This window comes from Pelobates fuscus, chromosome 7, assembly GCF_036172605.1.
Source record: "Pelobates fuscus isolate aPelFus1 chromosome 7, aPelFus1.pri, whole genome shotgun sequence".
Taxonomy (NCBI): domain Eukaryota; kingdom Metazoa; phylum Chordata; class Amphibia; order Anura; family Pelobatidae; genus Pelobates; species Pelobates fuscus.
In genome coordinates, this window is record NC_086323.1 from 154,139,463 (window position 1) to 154,157,635 (window position 18,173).

The 18,173-nt window shown below is 37.7% G+C and overlaps 1 protein-coding gene across 3 annotated transcripts in view; it reads left to right on the plus strand.

Moving 5' to 3' along the window:
• Nucleotides 1-18,173, plus strand: part of PRICKLE2 (prickle planar cell polarity protein 2) — a 300,098-nt gene that overhangs the window by 204,248 nt on the left and 77,677 nt on the right. Inside the window, exon 1 of one of the 3 annotated variants that reach the window (XM_063426829.1) lies at nt 11,351-11,938. The exons of the other annotated variants lie outside the window; for them this stretch is intronic. The gene's annotated coding sequence lies outside the window, so the exon portion shown is untranslated. Of the gene's footprint in view, nt 1-11,350; nt 11,939-18,173 lie in introns of those variants that run through there. 3 annotated transcript variants of the gene reach the window in all.

The window sequence follows — 18,173 nt, forward strand, 5'->3', positions numbered from 1 at the left end:
ATGGACTTGCAGCCCAGTGTTATCATAACAGATAAGTCTTACATTTGCCATCAAATAAACCTTATCTGAAAGAAGTCTGTAAAATTGGCAGGAGGTAGCTTGTAAAGTTAAGGTTAACTTTCAGGAACTGTTTGAAAGAGTCCTGTTTAGTAAAATAATCTTGTGCAATAAAGAATTCTGAAATGGTGTTGTCTCTGCAGTAAAGATGCTTTGTAATGTAGAAAGGGCTGTTTTGGTGCTAGAGCAAAGAAGAGAGAATGAATTGTGTGACACTGGGGAAAAGAAGAGGGGCAAAATAAAAAAGGGGGGTATTTGGAGATTGTAGTGGGGATATGGGCAGATGGGCATGAATGGGAGAAGCAATATTCGAGAAGAAGGATGCACATGGCAGAAGGGGACATAAGTGAAGGATAGAGAAAAATGCAAAAGGCAAAATACTCTAGCAGAAAGAGACCAGTACTAAACCACAGCATTCATGCTCGCATGCTTTACACAAATAGTTCACACACATTCACACACTGTCTCTCCACTTCCTGTGGTCTTCAGATGTAACCCTGCATTCACACACAGTGACACTCCATCCAAATAAATTCCTCTAGTCATTCTTATTGCTGTGGAACACTGTTATGAACTTATATACATTGAATATTACATTACTGAGCCCCACAGCAAAATAACTCGCACAACACTATTCACAGAACTGCAAATTTAGGTTTGAATTGCAGAATTAAGGCTAAAATCGCCATGGATTATAAGAGTTGGAACATTTCTCCAAGTCAACTATTTCCTTGGCAATTCAAATTGAAATTCACTATAATGTGCAGCTTAAGAGTTTACTGAACAACAGTGTGCATTTTAGATGTGTCTTTACTTTTGTAATATGCTGTATTGCAATAACAAAAAATTGTCACTGCTTCAACCAAGACTATGCTATGACTCTGCCCCTGTCCCCAGTGTCCTGACATTGGGAGTTTTATTTACCTAGAGTGTCAAATTCCAGTCATCAAGATTCACAGGCACAACATGTTTTTTTCTAGGCTAATAAGTCAGAATTTGTGATGCATAGTGTTCATTGTTAGTATCTCTTTATATGAATTTGAACTATAGTTGTGTTACAGTCCTTGGGTTCTGTGTTTGCTCCACCCTCTGAGTATGTATTTATTCATACATATTCATAATATCGCATGTTTCTCTGTATTTGTAGTGTCATTCCACAGATTGTCTCATGCTATCATCCATCTGTTTTGCTGATCCTGTATGAGTATAGTCTTATATTCCTTCATTTACCTTTACAGTGCAATAAAATTCCTGAACTACAGTCATTCAAGGGTCACTCTTGGCACCAGTACTACTACAGCTTAATGTAGTGGTTTTGTTGTAAACAGATTTTCTCTGTAGTCTCCGCACTATGCGCACTGCTGTTTCAGTGAAACGGTAATGTTTAGACGGCTCCCTAAGGACACATCAGACAAGGTACTTCCTATCACAATCCTGAAATCTTTTTTAGAAGCAGGGTTTGGTGTTCGCACTCTGAATGAAGAATCCTCGCGACAGAGATGCATTGCGATACACTGACTGATGCCCACTGCGTGCAGTATTTATTCAAACATAAAGAATACCGCATTCTCACAGTGAAAACCAGGTGCATCAAAGACTAGGTTGGCAAAACCTAATTTAGTAGATTATAGTAGAAAGTAGGAACAGGCACTGACCAAGCTTGACCAAGGCCTCTGTGAAGACTGGAATGTTGCGAATTCAGTTCTCAAAAAATCTGCCTCTTTGAAGAAACCTTGAGTGCCTGGATCTACTTTCCACTGTGTGCAGTAGGCCTCCAAATGCTTCTCTATGACAATCTGAACCGGGAGCAGAATGGCAAAGAGACTGGCGCAGTGTGGGATTTAATGGAAATAAAATATCTTTATTTTATAGTATAGAGGGGAATTCATCTAAATTGTGGGGTAAATTCTTATGATAGAAAAATGTGATTGTTAGAGGTTTTCCTTTATAAGATCTTTGATATCCCAGATCTTACCTCTGCACTAGTTTCTGAATATATGTATGACGGATGAAGCCAGCATGGAAACCGGATCTCACAGTAACCTTTTGGAACTTTCACAGTGGAACCCAGGTGCAGGGGGTAACTAAGGCATAGAGGCACCAGACATATGCACACCCCTCACTCATACCACAGTAAATGCTGGTGTTAGTAAAAGGTAGATTACGTATAGCAGCAAATCTTTTCTATTGTCTGCAACACATGTCTATCAATATGCCTTAATCTCCTGATAGTAAATCAGTAGTTAATGACCTTTTTAGCAGTGACCTGAACTATGTACATTTAACATAAGCTTGTTCTATGGGGAAGGAAATGTCACCATGATGAAATATTTATTGTGGCCAATTATCTGGAACCTGTCAAATATAATGTGCCCACTGAAATCCCTGGTGATCAAATACATAACATGAGGACCCAGGTTTTAAGAACTATTGTGATAGACAGACATTACTGTCTCTGGCCTTCTCTACTTAGTTGCTACAGCCTAACATTTCTTTTCTCGTTACAATATTTTCAAACAATTTAAACCCACCAAAAATGTTATACAAATGACTCGTAACAGTCCTCGTGATTAAACATGGAAACACATTTTCCTGCTTTAAGCAACATGATGAAATGAATTCCCTTCAAAGATGACTCTAGAATTTGTAACATATATTTTAATGGACATTACAGTGAACAAATATATCTCTTGATGTAGCACTGACCAAAACAGCTGTTCAACATTTCTGTTACTCTGAGCGTCTGTGGTCCTAGTTTAACCATTCTCTACAGATGTGTGTTCACCATTCTTTTTATAAAATGTAATTATAATTAGGTTGATCTTTTTAAAACTATAAACTTCATAAAAGGGTAACAATGCCTTGTTTACACAGAGCTTAATACATTTTCCACTGACATGACATATGTCTCCTGCGGTGTGCATACCCCATACACAGTAACTTTTTGGCCACACAAAAAAACAAAAATAAAGGTAAATTTTTACTTAACCACCACAAATAACATTTCATGGCAGCCTCTCAAACATTTATATCTTATGCATTTTTGTGTTCTTTAATCATGCTCACTTTGTCCGAATTAAACAGCAATAACATTACAAAATTTACTGTACCAATATTGGCGGTGCTTCACATAGACGTTACAATGCCGGTCATGACATCCAAGTGTGGGTCGAAAAGTTGTAGTGTTCTGTTTGGCCCAATAAATGAGCCTGAAGGTTATGGAATGCCTGGACATTTTCTACCTACATTTTCACTTAATGGGATGGTGTTGACCCGTGGTCTGGTTTAGCACCCTTGGCTTTTGTGGATTGAGTGCGGTTCCTTTTGTTCTATAGCGATCATGACGTCTTGTGATGTCTTCATTCTGACATCAAGTTATGTCTGTGTAGAAGCCATACATTAGATGTCAGACAAGTCCTTTTTTTTAATTTATATATATATCTCACTATATTTTAGTAGAATGTTTGAGAAGTCTTTCCCTAAGGCATTTTCACATTGACAAAATCTGTCCAATCCGATTTCTCCAGTAACTAAAATTCATACACCTAAGCTACCCAATAAAATTATCAAGTTTCTGGCTCAGAACGGCTAAATTCTTTTAACTTTAATACACTATCCATCCAATACAGTATATTGTATCTTTGTTACTTTGAACTCCAATTTAGTTCTTTATTACTGTTGTTGAAGAAGAACCCATTTGCTACTCTACACCAAAAATATAGTTGCATAATAATGTTATATGGGGTAGGATCCTTCTTGGATCCAAAATTGCAGTCCGGTTTCTCCTTTGATATATAATCCACATGGTTGTTACTCCACATATTAACTATTATCATATCCTTGAATATTCTATTCTTCCAATATATCTATCTATCTATCTATCTATCTATATATAAGCTTTACGTTTTTCGTGTTATGCACTGATTCTCTTTTCTGCTTAAGTAGACATTAAGTATCTTCTGTACAATTTGAATCTTGATGTATAATCCATACTCGGTTGGCTGAAGACTCTTGGGAGGGAATCATGATATATGGCAACTTTAAGAAAGGACTATATCTGCCTTTACATTGCAGAGATCGTCAAAAACAAAGAATTGTGCTTTAGAAAACCACAAATCCAGACTTTTTTCCTTTCTTCATCTTTGCCAAAAACTACTTCCATTCTTCCAGTGCAGACAAGATTTCACAAAACAGCTGCAGTCTACTAAAAAAGGATAGAGGAAAATCTGGCGGACCCTAAAACCATTGGAATGTCATAATGGGTTTCAAATACATTGCACATCCTTCTGGCAGTAGATAACTACAATAATTTATAGAAAGAAGCTTCCATTTATAGTAGCTGCGATTAAGGCACGAATAAAACCATATTTGTATTTTATGGAATAGACTATAGAACCGTAATGCTAGAATTTTATCAGCAGGGTTCACAGTCGGGGAGGGAAGTCAATAGGCTATCTTTCACATATGTTATGAGGGATTGCTTTCTCCTACATTAATAGAAGGGTGTTTTCAATAAATCGGGGACTATGGTGAGTACAAGCAGATCATATAGATCAAAATTAGGTGTAAAATAGCCAAGAGAGAGAAAAGCAAGCCAGACTAGAAAGAAATGGGTTCTACTAAATTTTTTAAATCTGTTGTTAACTCCCTACATTCTCCTGTTTAGTGGATAAACTTCATGGTTTCTTTGGACAATGTCCAAACCCTAAAAGTCAGTTTTTATGCATTTAGGGTGAATCTGGCAAGGACTTTAAATTAAGATTCATTTTGAGTATGCAAGCTTTACTAATATCATTTCAGCTTCCTGGTAGGTTTATTATGTTTTATTTTAAATTGGCAAAAATATTTTTATAAACATCGGATCTTTCCAATTTTGACCCAGCTCTCTCCACTTTTTGGTGCATTCCATTCACTAGTGGACAGAATTGTCAATTTTTCTGGGTGAGGCGGTTTTATTTTGCCCATGCCTATTCCTTTTCTTGTCTGACAGAGAGAAAAGAAGGCGATTAGAGGAGGCTGGAATTGCAGGTTATGTCATCTCAATCCTACACTTGTTATAGATTCTTTGCAACCATCACCCAAAGTTATCAAAACCATTTGGTTTTCTTTTGAAATTATCTGCAATACTTTTTATTTAACTATCTAGTGCAATAGAAATTGATACTATATAAATGTTACAAATAATATTGGCTTAAAAGATGTATTATAGGCATGACCAATTATATAAAACCTGGGTTTAGCCATATCATATAGCATATCGTTCATGGCCTATTTGTTTAAAAACATATCCAGTGGAAACTTTTCACATACCCCCCTACTTCGGCATCCCGTGAAGTGGGAAGCTGGTAGGTGGAGTTAAAAGCGGCACCGAAAGAGGGCAGACCCACAAGGAAAGGTAGCTGGTCCGTCCGAAGCACTGGCAGCTCAGTTCATGCTGCCTGTCTGCCAATCAAGTAACCTAGCACACAAAGGTTGGACCATGCAAAGAACACTGCCTTAGCACTTCCCGCATAGTCCTGGTAACCTGAGCATAGCGAATGTGCATCTAATGACGCATTAGCGTTACGCTATCTGGGGACAGTTCCTTGGGTTACCCAAAAGCAGAACTGCAAGGAATAGGGACTGTTCCATTGAAATTGAAACGGTCAGGATGCCTGTTGTTAATGCTGTTTATTTATATATGTATATGCATGCACATACAGCCTTGATTAAACTTTATTGCCAGATTCATTCCATTTCATCAATTTTAATTGTATTGTAGGATCAATAAACTAACAGTATTTTCCACCTAGATTTCAGTTCATGTAATTGTATTATTTTGCATGCCTACCACAAGAGTGATGGGTTATAAATTGAAGTTTAGGAATTCATTTGTGTTGTTGAGTTTAATATTTGAAATAGATAAATAATTCATGGGTTTGTGCAAATCAAGTAGACAATCTCTGTGAGCGTTTGGGGGATTCATAATTAACCGCATATTGTGAGATATTCTCAGGACAGTTCTTCATTAGCCCTCTAAGGGCTTGAGGGATATAGAATGCTGGGGAACATTCAAGTTTACTGCTGAGTTGGTATGATTATGGGTATGATCCTTGGTATGTTTATTCCTTTAAGGTCATAATATCAAGTGACCAGCATCTCCCTTTCTAATAGTGCAATGTACCCCTTCACGGATGGAGCCTATGTCAGAGGCTTATGGCATGAAATAAAGATTTAAAACCTTGTTATATTTATATGAAACGTTGATGACTGATTATTTTTAAACATTGTCTAAGGACAATGTGTAAGTTTTTATTTGTTTGTACTATTGGGTATATGCAGCTATGCTTAAAACATTTATGTTCTTGTAATTATGTTCTGTGTGTAGTCGAATTTTAAAATAATTTTTCGGTTTTCATATATGTTTATGCAAACTCACTTGTATTGTAGCCGTAGAAGACTGGTTAGATTGTAAACCTGTTGTAAATGTTTGTTTTCCTTTATTTATTTTTTTTCTACCAAATGTTCCAGATCTTCAAATTTAGTGAACCCATTTAATACTGAGCTCTATGGGACTCTTGTGTGATTTTAGAGAGGGTGTTTCTTATCTTTAGCAGACAATGAAGTATCAGGAGAGATTTGACAGAATTACATGTTTATTCAGTGCTGAGGGTGGATAGTAGAATGTGAATTGATTGAGCAAGTTTAGTGGATGCATATGGACAATTTTCTGTTTCAGAAAAAAAACCTTTGCCAATCCACTCCTTTTCCAATAAAAAAAAACTAAACAAATGTACAGTTGCTATGGTTAGATAGCAACCATATTTAATGTACCGACCAGTGGTGGCTGATGACATTTCAAGTTGGTGGTGCATGAGACTGGACACAGGGATTTGACTCATTCCTTATTTTTCTTGCAATTATGTAAAGAAAAATGTCTACATAGCAAAAAATAAATGCACTTCCTGCCACTAAGAATTGTATGCCTACTTCATTGACATTGGCTGTAGTAGTAACTACTACTAGAGCCAATGTCAATGAAGTAGGCAATTTCCCATAGCGTTTAATCTGATTAGTCTTTTTTTTTCTTACTCTACCTAGCAATTGCAGAGGGTATTAACAAGAGGAACTGCAATTCTAACATTTAAAGGGACAGACCACATTTTTATCACACAGAGTTGCATCTGGAAATGTGGATAATGACTTGTCTACCTCTTAGAGAAGGTTCTTTACTTGGCTGTATTTTGTGAAGGGGTTTGTGATTTGGCCACTCCTAATGTTTCTGCTATCCCTACTGGTTTTTCTTTTTCTTTTTTGCAGCCTAAGGATGACCTGTTGCATGTTGTGGGTTTACTTCAATAGCCTCCAAATGTGAATATCACACCTGGAATCAACTAAAGACTTTTTGCTTGCTTAATTGATGAAGAAAAAACAGAGGATAGCCCATACTTATCCATGAAAAAGCTTTTGAGTCAATTGTCCAATTACATTTTGTCTTTGACAATGAGGGGGCTACATTTTGAAGAACTGTATTTGCTAGACCAGGCATAGGCAACCTTTGGCGCTCCAGAAGTTTTGGACTACACCCCCCATGATGCTTTGTCAGCATTATGGGGATGTAGTCCACAACATCTGGAGTGCCGAAGATTGCCTATCCCTGTCCTAGACCCTTCCTTCAATTTGGATGTGAATACCCTCAAATTAAAGCTGAAAGACTGCACTTGTAGCCCATATTCATTATTTAACAGTAACTTCAATTTATTTTTGGTAAACCGCTGTAATAACAAAACCTGCGTTAAAATGTTTCTGAACCTAACTGCATTATAGGTGTTGGTTGAACACAAAACAGTTAAAAACTGAAAAAAGAGAATTATATTTGATAATTAAAAAAAATATTAATTATTGCAAGTAAACTGGTGGGGCGCTGCCCAAACCATCAGTTATCATCTTAGCATAGTCAATGTGGTCTTTCGTTTCTACCAAGTTCTATTAAAAAAAAAAAAAAAAAAGACAGACAGACAGACAGACAACCTAAAAACTAATTCCATCTATAAATGATTGGTTTACTTTGCTAAATCCAATCATGTGCACTAAAGTAACACTCAAAGTATCATAATTCCCCCCCCCGCCCCATTTTAAGTAGTCATGTCATTTTTGGACAGTTTGACTTCTTAAATGGGGTGCACCAGGTTCCGCTCTCCACTACTAACTCTAGAAGTTCTCTGGATTTTTCCTATGCACATAGTTTGGAGTGGGCTCTTGAGCTCTTCTAAGTTCATTTCTGTGAGGTCTGACTATTCAAACTCTTTACTTAGCACAACATGACATAATGATCTGAAGCATCTCAGAGTCAATTCAAGAAAATTCCAAGGTATAATCATGGATGCACCACCCTTTTTTCCCAGCAAATGTTGATATATTTGTACAGTCACTCTTATTTAAATGCTGACTATATTGCTTGTAGCAGTCTGTTCATTCTGGATTTCAAATTAAATCCATTTTGCAATATCAAGAAATGACTAGTTGTCGTCACAATTAACGTGGCCAGGGTGTGGGCAACCACAAACTTAGAAACGCCATATAGATCAGACGCTTGTCAAAGGTATGCCTAGGATCAGTGTAAAATGCACTTTCTACATTACACACACCTATTTTATACAACATAGTTTCTGCTGATTCCACATTTCTACCTCCAATAGACTTATTCACTAAACAATGTAGCTTGGTAAATCTTAAATGGAATATACTGCTGGACTGGATCATTTGTTTTCATTCAAACTGGGCTGTTCTGGTCTAAATTTTGCAAGTGCAGCTATTCTTTACAAGTCATTGTGTAGGGAATAATAATAACAATTAGACTTTGAGATTCGTTCTGGGCCTAACTGTAAAAAGGCCTAATTTGGGGCCATTGGGTGAAAATTCGGCTGAAATCCTGAACGATGACTGCTACGCTCCAGAGTCTGATGGGAACCAACATTCAAACTCATTGCACATTATTTGAGATTTGGAGTACCATTCCTGGCACCAGTAAAAAAGGAGGTAGGGATACAGAAGAGGCTGGTTTTGGTATTTTTTTTTTTTGGGGGGGGGGGGGAGGAGGTAAATAAGCAGCTTACTACTTGATTTTATAATTTTGGAAAACCTTTTAAATAATTCAAATTTGCTTTTGTTTTTTAAATCCAGGTGTATATATAATACTCTAATTTTGGCAACTCAAAATTGTCATTGCAAAGATATCTGCTATTGCGTAGCCAGGTAATATTCTAGCCGTTTTTGCATGCAAGCACAGTCATAGTCACTATTTTGGCTGCTTGGATTGTTAGCTGAATTTCTTTCAATACCAAAATCCGGCCAAGCCGAATAGCGGCATGACATTTACTCTGTAAACAGGACACTTCTCTACCAAGAATCTGCAAGAGACATTGTCCCTGCAAGTTCAACAGCTCGTTTTGGATGTGTGAACTTTATCGGATTATTGTGGTACTGCCATCAACAGCAACTGAACCTACTCCCACATATAATTTACTGGGGTTGATTGTTACATTGAAACCATCGAGCCATTGAAAAGCAGTAAATAGCATGGTCATGGAGGGCCTAACAGATACTTTTACAGGAGGAAATAATGGCAATAAATATGTCCTCCGGTATGCAGTTTCCAGTATGAGGCATCCTTAACATCCTGCCTTAGCAAAGATCAACGGTCAACGTAGTACTGTGTGGCCTTTTGCAGTACCTTGCTTTTAACCATTTCATTGTTCAACCATGTTCTAACAAATGGGTTCAATTCATTTTATTTTGCTTTTGTTACATTACTTTGTGTGTGTGCGTGTGTGTGTGTGTGTATTAAAAAAAGTGAGATGTGTTTTTTTAATTGTGGCTTTTGACGTTTCTGTTGCTTATACCTTTCTTTGTAATTAAATCTAGAACAAAGAATAAAACCTTTTTGAGTAATGTCTTTTAACCCTTTCAGTACAATTCATGCATGCAATATTACATTATTGATATTTATATAGAGCCAACTTATTCCACAGCGCTTAATAGGCTATTATTTAATTTTCTAACTTCCAGATTCCAGATAAGAGCACTGCCTACAGGATTTAAGCACTTTATGGCAAAAACTGAGGTGATATAACAGTCATTATATTCGTATTCGGAACGCGGTTAAACTATTGGCTAGACGTATTCTTACATGCAGAGGGATATTTATTAAGACATGTCACAGAGGTCTAACTAACATTTGGAGAACCTTTTGGAGAATGTGAAATTCTTGTCAGTTCTGAACAATTGACCACTTATTTTAATAAATAAACTACTTTATGTTCTGAGTGCTGACTTGTCTTTTAACAAGCCTCATAGTCATAGTCACTCATAGTCACTCATAGTCATATGCTGACACCAATAACAGGAATCCTTGGAGACAGCTGCTGTGGTTTAAGAGCATGGAGTCTTGTTTCCCCCTCCTGTTTAGTTTGGTATGTCTGTGATTTTATATATATATTATATTTGTAGTATTATTTTTAACATTATATGGCACCAGTGTTGTAGTAGACCCATGCAAGGCAAATTGGATTAAAAGAAAATTATAAAAAAAAAAAAAAAAAAAAAAAAAGGTTTCAACATTTGTGTAGAAACCACTAAATATCTTGCCACGAATGGACATGTCACAACAGAGCCCCTATAAATGATGACGAAATTAAATAATGAAAATTGCTAAAATCGCATTTTGAGCAGGCAGTCCCATAACCTATTAAGACCTTTTATAAATATGAGTATGTATTGCATACGCACACAAAGCCAGGAGAACTGTCTTAAATAACTAGCAGGATTGTATGTCACAACCTAGAACACGTATCAGTGGGGTTTATTCAGTTAGCAAAGGACTGCAGGGCATTGAAATCTGAGTGGCAGGAAATGCTGATATTAAAAAATGATATCCACCCCTGCAATAGTCACAGTTTGGCTATTTTTACTTGCATTTTTCCATTTGGGTTTTTCAGTGTAGTACAATTAGGTGTTTAATGAATAAAGCGAGATCTTAGGATCCCTTAACCCCTTCAGTGCCAACCCTTGTACTGCACTAGAAGGGTTAAATCATTTCTTACAGTGATTGTGGTTGTCCTAGATCAGCCACTTTAAAGGCTTTTTTTTTTTTTTTTTCTTTGTTATATGTGTGTGCTTAACACCCTCTGGGGTTATTGATTTTGTAAGAGGAAACCAGTTTGATTTCCATGTGAATGAATTGCGTGTGTGCTGTCCAGTGGCTATTAAAAGTGTCCCAGGGCAGACTCTGACTTTGCTGACATCACTAGAATTCATTAGTATTCAGACGACAAGAGCTTTGCAACAGCAGTGAGTCTGGTTCATAGACCAAGCTGACACACTTGGTAGGATGGAAAAATATCTACTTTACAGGATCAGGAGAGTAAATTGGATGTAACATTGCTTTCTACAACAGGGCCATTAAAAAAAAAAAAAATCTGTAGAAGAGTCTCCTGGATGCTTTTGGATTGCTGAAGAGAAAGAGCTTTGCAAAAGAAAAGCAAACAATGTTCTGCTTCTATCAGAGCACTGCCTGAGCTGCAAAGCCTGTCGAGAGAGGGCAGGAATCACACTTGTGCTGATGCTGGCTCCTAAAGCACACAGTCTTTCAGCCAACAGTATGCTAGATGGTGTGGGTCTATTCTAAAGGGCTTTGTCAAAAGCTTGCTGCTCTTTTTAGCAAAGCCCCAATGTCTGTCAAGCAGGGAGAAGAGAAACAGCACTATGCAGCTGAGCACAGCACTGGGGTTTGTGATTCTACCCTCAGCATGGAAGAGAGACTTGAATTGAAGAAATAGCCCTCTCCACAAGGATCTAGCAGTGGTTTCCTACAGCCTGGGATCTTTTGCTCGGTTGGCAATAGGTACAGTACACCTCTTATTCAATGTAGAGCAGGGATAATGAAAGGGGAAAATACAGATTACTAAAATGTAATTTATATATTGTTTGTGATGCTCTAACATGGATAGATGTATAGATGTACATAGCTAGATTAGCTTTTCTTATTTTAAGATAGTGTGTTGGTGTTTTGTATTTTTTCTCATATTTACTGATAAGGAACAGCCTTGTGGTAGAATGCTATTATTGATCATGTCACTATTGGCAAAATGATGGATTTATGTGGGATCAACAAAATTTTTGCTTATTGATATTAGACAGGAGAATATGACATTGTGGGCACTCTGAAAAACTCTAATCCAAAGTGTTAGTGGGATTTAATAAAATGTAATCTATGACGTTGTTCAAAAATATATGAAAATGAAGTACCTTATCCAAACTGATATCTGATATACATTGTATGTAGATATGATTGACATTGTACAGCGCTACAGAATTTGCTGGTGCTACATAAATAATAAAATAATAATAATTGACAGACTAATACTGTTTTGTGGGTTTTAATAACTATGAGGTGCAGAGCATGTATATTGATCATCTTTGTGTTTCCGTGTGTATATTTACAATAAATGCTGTTTATACATACATCAAGTTTAGTATGTTAGTACAGTGGTAAAGGTGCTGGTGGCTTGCTCGAAACCAGCTGTATGGAAAATAGGCTTGACTTGTCTGTGTCCATGGACAGTAACACAGTTAGTCCTTGCTTTGTGTGGCGGACACTGCTAGGGACAGACTAAATCATTTTTAAACAATGCCCCCCAAAAATGCCTGATGGCATAATGGCTGCGTAATTATTCATGACAGATGCAAAAGTCGTCCTTCCTCAACTTTGCATATCCAATTTATTTAACATCCAGTTTGAATTGATGTCTGGCTATCCAGCCATTAGTGTGGGTCATTCGTCTTGCAACATCAATTTAAATTTTCGTTCTATCTTGTGATTGAAAGCCTTTTGTCTCCCATTGGGACAACAATAATATAACCCCCTCACCCATACCTATTCTCTAATCTAAAAGCAAGGCTATTGCAGTGATCATAAATCAAACCGAACTTTTTAATTTTGATGCTTCATTAGCGATACATAATTATTATTTTTTTGCAAAAGCTCTTTGTTTTAGCAGCCTTTTGAAAACTTTCACTTTGCAGCCTGCACAAGCTATTTCTTAAATGGCAACACATTAAATCCAAGGCTGTTTTTATGCCTACATAATCTGTTTTTGATATCAGAGACATGCACGGTGTTTTAAGAAATGGGATAGTATTAGATGTCTCAAAGGATCTCCCCCTATAGTCACCAGTCCTAACTAATTAGCCGCAATTGTGCAGTTAGGGCTACTAACTATAAACCTACCTTAACCCATGAAGGTTTGCCAAGCACTGAATGTCAACCTTTTATGGAATTTAAGGAATACCCTGCCCATTATGCCATTTTTTTTTTGTCCATCTTGTCATGGCCAGATACAAAAGTGCAAAGTATAAATCTATGAGAGGTGTTTTTTAGGCTGCTTAGATATTTAGTTGTTTATTTTATTCTGTTAACCATTTCAGTAACCATTGTGTACAACATCAGCCTTAATACAAAATAAGATAATGCTATAGATCATATCTACATACAGTGATGGAGATTTCTATCTGCGTGTTAGACCCACCTACACAAACACACTGCGAAGGAAGATAAATAATGGGGTTCATTTAACATATGGAGTTGCCAAAGAAACACTCATGAACAGAAGGAATACAGTTCTTTAGAAGAGGAAATGTCTCCCATGTGTTCAAATAATTTAAACAAAAAAACAATGTAAGGGAACTATTTTGTGTAATATGTGAGCAATTATTTGAAAAATTTGCTGATCAAAAGATAACCTGGTACTATAAGGTCACAATTACGTGAGGGTATCCGGACCCTCGCAGAGAACTTAAAACAGGAAAATTTGCAACCTACGTAAACAATTTCACGTTTACTTATCTGTTTAAAATCATTGCACAACTATGGCTTCCCATAAAATACTTTTCCTATTACATATACATATGCATTGACACAGACAATACGTGTTTGTGAATACCTATTATGGTTTTGTAGCTTCAACTATAAGCATTTGGTTTTTTTTTATAGAAATTATGAGACTATTTATCATTCTAAATGCCTAGCCCCAACTGCTAAACTGCACTTAATAAAACAGATAAAGTATGAATATGGGCACGTCAGCTATATATTCAAGAGAGTGACAAAGGCGGATAAAGAGCTATATATAGAGAAAAGCCCCACTTTTAAAATGTTGCATGCTCTAATTTTATTTTATAATAAAAACGGTTTAAATAAACTGATACATTTATGATAATTGCTATGATTGTCTTTTATAATTAAATATTTCAGACTGTTTTAATTCCCTTAATTACATTACTGGTTTGGAAAAGAGACACATTTTACTGTACCATATAAGGCTGTGTAGCCAAATGGTTTCTGACCAAAGTGTGAAATTGTCTTTGTCTTGGTACATCCATTAGTTATTATTTTCTGAAATATCTATTCACCCCCATCAATTATATATGGAGTGCAGGCTTGTGCCTTTCACGTAAATACCAAATCTTTCTTCGTAATTAATTCCATGTTACAATGGCAAGAGAAAATGGAACGTGTCAAAACAATGACCCTCCAAATTAGCCAATTATAAAGTATTCCATTTAATACCCTCCTGCTTCCCGCTAATGTGATTCAGCATGTATATCATTAAGGCACTTCCTTTTGTTCTTAAATCCTAATGGATGAATAATTGAGGTAGGCTCCACAAACCCATGCCCCAAGGAGACAAATTTCCACGTTTCCTTTCATTGGATTTTACATTGAAATGTGTTACACTGAAATTTTAGCATCTTGCTCCGAGTATTGCACTTTATGTCATACCTGAGGTTTTGTGAAGAGCCATATAATTCTCATCGGGGTTTATATCTGCTATTTCTGCTGGGGAGAAGTGGCAAGGGAAATGCAGATTTTAAAACCACAAAAAGAAAAAAGCTGGAAAACTGACCTAGCATTTACAATTCCCTTGCCAAATCCTCTGCTTAGTCTGTAACCCTGTCAGTAGAAATTGTGTGTGTGCATAGTATTATTATTATTATTATTATTATTTATAAAGTACCAACAAATTCTGTAGCGCTGTATATGTATGTATGTATGTATATATAAATATAAATATTTGGTTAATCCTAGTTTAGGGGTAGGCAATCTTCAGCACTCCAGATATTGTGGACTACGTCTCCCATTATGTCCTTACAGACATTATGCTGACAATTCATTAGGTAAGATGTAGGGGACATGTAGTCCACAATACCTGGAGTACCATAACTACATATATAACATTTAGTAGCTAGTCAATTGAAATTTAGTGCAGAAATCAGTATATCCATTCAAATAACAGTGTAAACTCCGTTATCTCCAAATACTCAGGCTGCACATCTAAAACTTAGAAGAGGCTTTTTGGAAGAAATGATTAGTTATTTAGCCGCTTCCTGGTCAGATTGATTTGTTCTGTCTGGTTCAGTTTAGTGTGCTTGTTTTGTTATTCATGTTATCCGTTATTTTAGTTTCCCTCAATGTTTAAAGACGAAAATCTATAGATACAATTGACATGTGTTCTTGAATTGCTTGGGAATGATTCCTCTGACTCATTTGAAGCAAAGAAAAACAATTTATTTTGAGGTAAACAAATCAATGTCACTACCCAGAATGCAACACTGTATGCCATTGCTACCTGTAGAACAAGGTCTGCGGATTTGGTCTGCGGTCTGCGGTCTGCGGATTTGTTTGGGAACAATGTGCTACAGAAATTAGAAGCCCATAATGTATGGCAAATCCGAACTGATTACCCATCTACCCTGTCTATTATGCAATCTTAAACGAATTGCTATGACTACCAGATTCTAAAACCAAGGTGGATTGGGGGAAATTAAATAGCCAACATGCAGTCTAGATAGCATCCTGTTCTGTTGAATATCCAAAAAAGAACTGTATAGACACTTTTTGAACAACACATCTCTAAACTGATTCTGCTAAACCACTGGATTTTGTTACAATTGATGAAGCGAAAACATAGCACTTTGTAAGAGTAAAATGTCACTAGTTTGAAAGCTTGTTAGTGGGAGTCCCCTACATGGGCAGCTGAAAGCTAAATAAGACACAGACAAATTGCAAGGCTTCAATGTTCTTGTCAACAGTGCTCACAAACAGCAACAGGCCTGTTATTTTTCCTGGAGTATGAATACAATAGACGTTAACTTATTATGCATAGCAACAGCTTTGGAGGCATCTCTGAAAAGCAATGTAAGAATTAGTTTGTTAAAGGGACATGCCAGACACAAGGTTTGCAAGAGAGGATTTGATAATTGGCCAAAAGATAAATCTCCTGACTAAATAAGACATCATTCAAACAGTGTCACTATCGGGGGCGGACCCAGCTCTTGGCATGGTCAGTCCCACACTTACTGCTCTCAGACGATCGCAACTCCAAGAGACGAAATTCAGCCTTGCAAGGAAACTTATTACATTGCTGACAGCCTGCAAACATCCCTACACCGATGGGGAGGAAAATGAAAAAGCTGCGCCCGGATCGGCCGCGGAATACCGCAGATATAGGCTACTTGCTGTGGAGGCCGCATGGCTTGACAGGGCCTAACATGGCAGCCGACTCCGATGAATACTCTGACAGCTCGGACGGCATTCCCCTCCACTGCCCTGAAAATCTGGGCTAAAAGGGCCTCCCAAACTCACACAGCCGACAGCGGGTCTCCCAGTCACCACAGATCGCTTTACCCAGAGATCTCCCAGGTAAGGGAGGGGTTTACTGATCACCTCACAGCAGTGGAGCAAACCACTCAAACACAAGCAGCACAAATGACAGAGCTCCAGAAGCAGGTTAAGGACCTTACCTCGGCTCACACTACACTCACCCACCAACTAGCAGGACAAAAAGATGGTGGAAGCACGTTAAAATTTGAGGCCTCTCCGACACTGTATCCCCAGCTGGGTGGCCCCATCTCCTGAGAAGTCTCTTTGCGGCCCTCCTACCCCCTAAGCAAAGGGATGCAGCTGGACGGCATGTTCCGACCTGCCCAAGCCACCACAACTCACAAGCTCTGCAACAGACTACCTCCTGGTCAAATTTAAAAATGGGCAAGATAAGGCTGCTTTCATGGCTGACATCAAGGAGAAGAATCCCTACCGCTTCGAAGACATGGACTTAACGTTTTTCTCCGACCTATCACTCACAACCCTACAATGGCGAAAGTACCTTCGACCACTAATAGCGACAATAGCAGTCAAAGGGGTGAAGTACCATTGGAGACCATTGCACGTACTCCTCATGCAACACCAGGGCACTGAATATAAAGTGTCAGACATCGTGGAGATGGACACTTTCCTGGCAGATATGGGCCTCATAATCTCTTTGACCACTACTGCTTGGGATCCAGCCAACATCGTCCCGTTTGTCCCAGCTTCCAAGGGTGCATCAGGACTATTGTTTTTTCATGTTTTCCTTTCTTTTCATACTTATTTAAGTTGGGTTTTAACCCCTAGTTTAACATACACAGACCTATGATAATGCACAAGCCAGGGTTTCCTGCACGCACAAGGCATTACCGTTGCCCAGCGGCCACCCTCCGCCGAAACTGGGCGTAACCCAGATATGCTGGTTCCACTTCACCACCTACCCCCCAGCTCCTATCCGACCACCTCACAATTTGGTTATTGACAGGGAGCTGTTCATACACAGCATAAGGTACCACGTCGGTACCCTCTGTTAACTCTTGTTGCCTACGGCCACACTTTAACTCTCTGTTGTTTTATTCTGCAATCTACTCTTAACATTTAAAAAATTGTGCTGTCACCATATATGCCATGCTGATGTTTAAGCAGTTATCATGCCGATGTGCGTGTAATTTTTCTTTACAATGTATCTCCCATCAATGAAATCTGTTTCAGAGGACACAAGTTAGTACTGTACTATAAATTTATAATACTGGTGATAAGTGGCCACCAGAAAGGAAGAGTTTTATCTGCGTACATGCAGATTTGGTAGGAAGATAGCCCTGCAGTGAGGACAATCAGGTCTCCTCATGCAGTGGTGATGGATAAAAATGCCCTGAATTGTTCTCATAAACGTTGAGCATGATTAGATTATGTCATAATCTAAAAAACTGACATT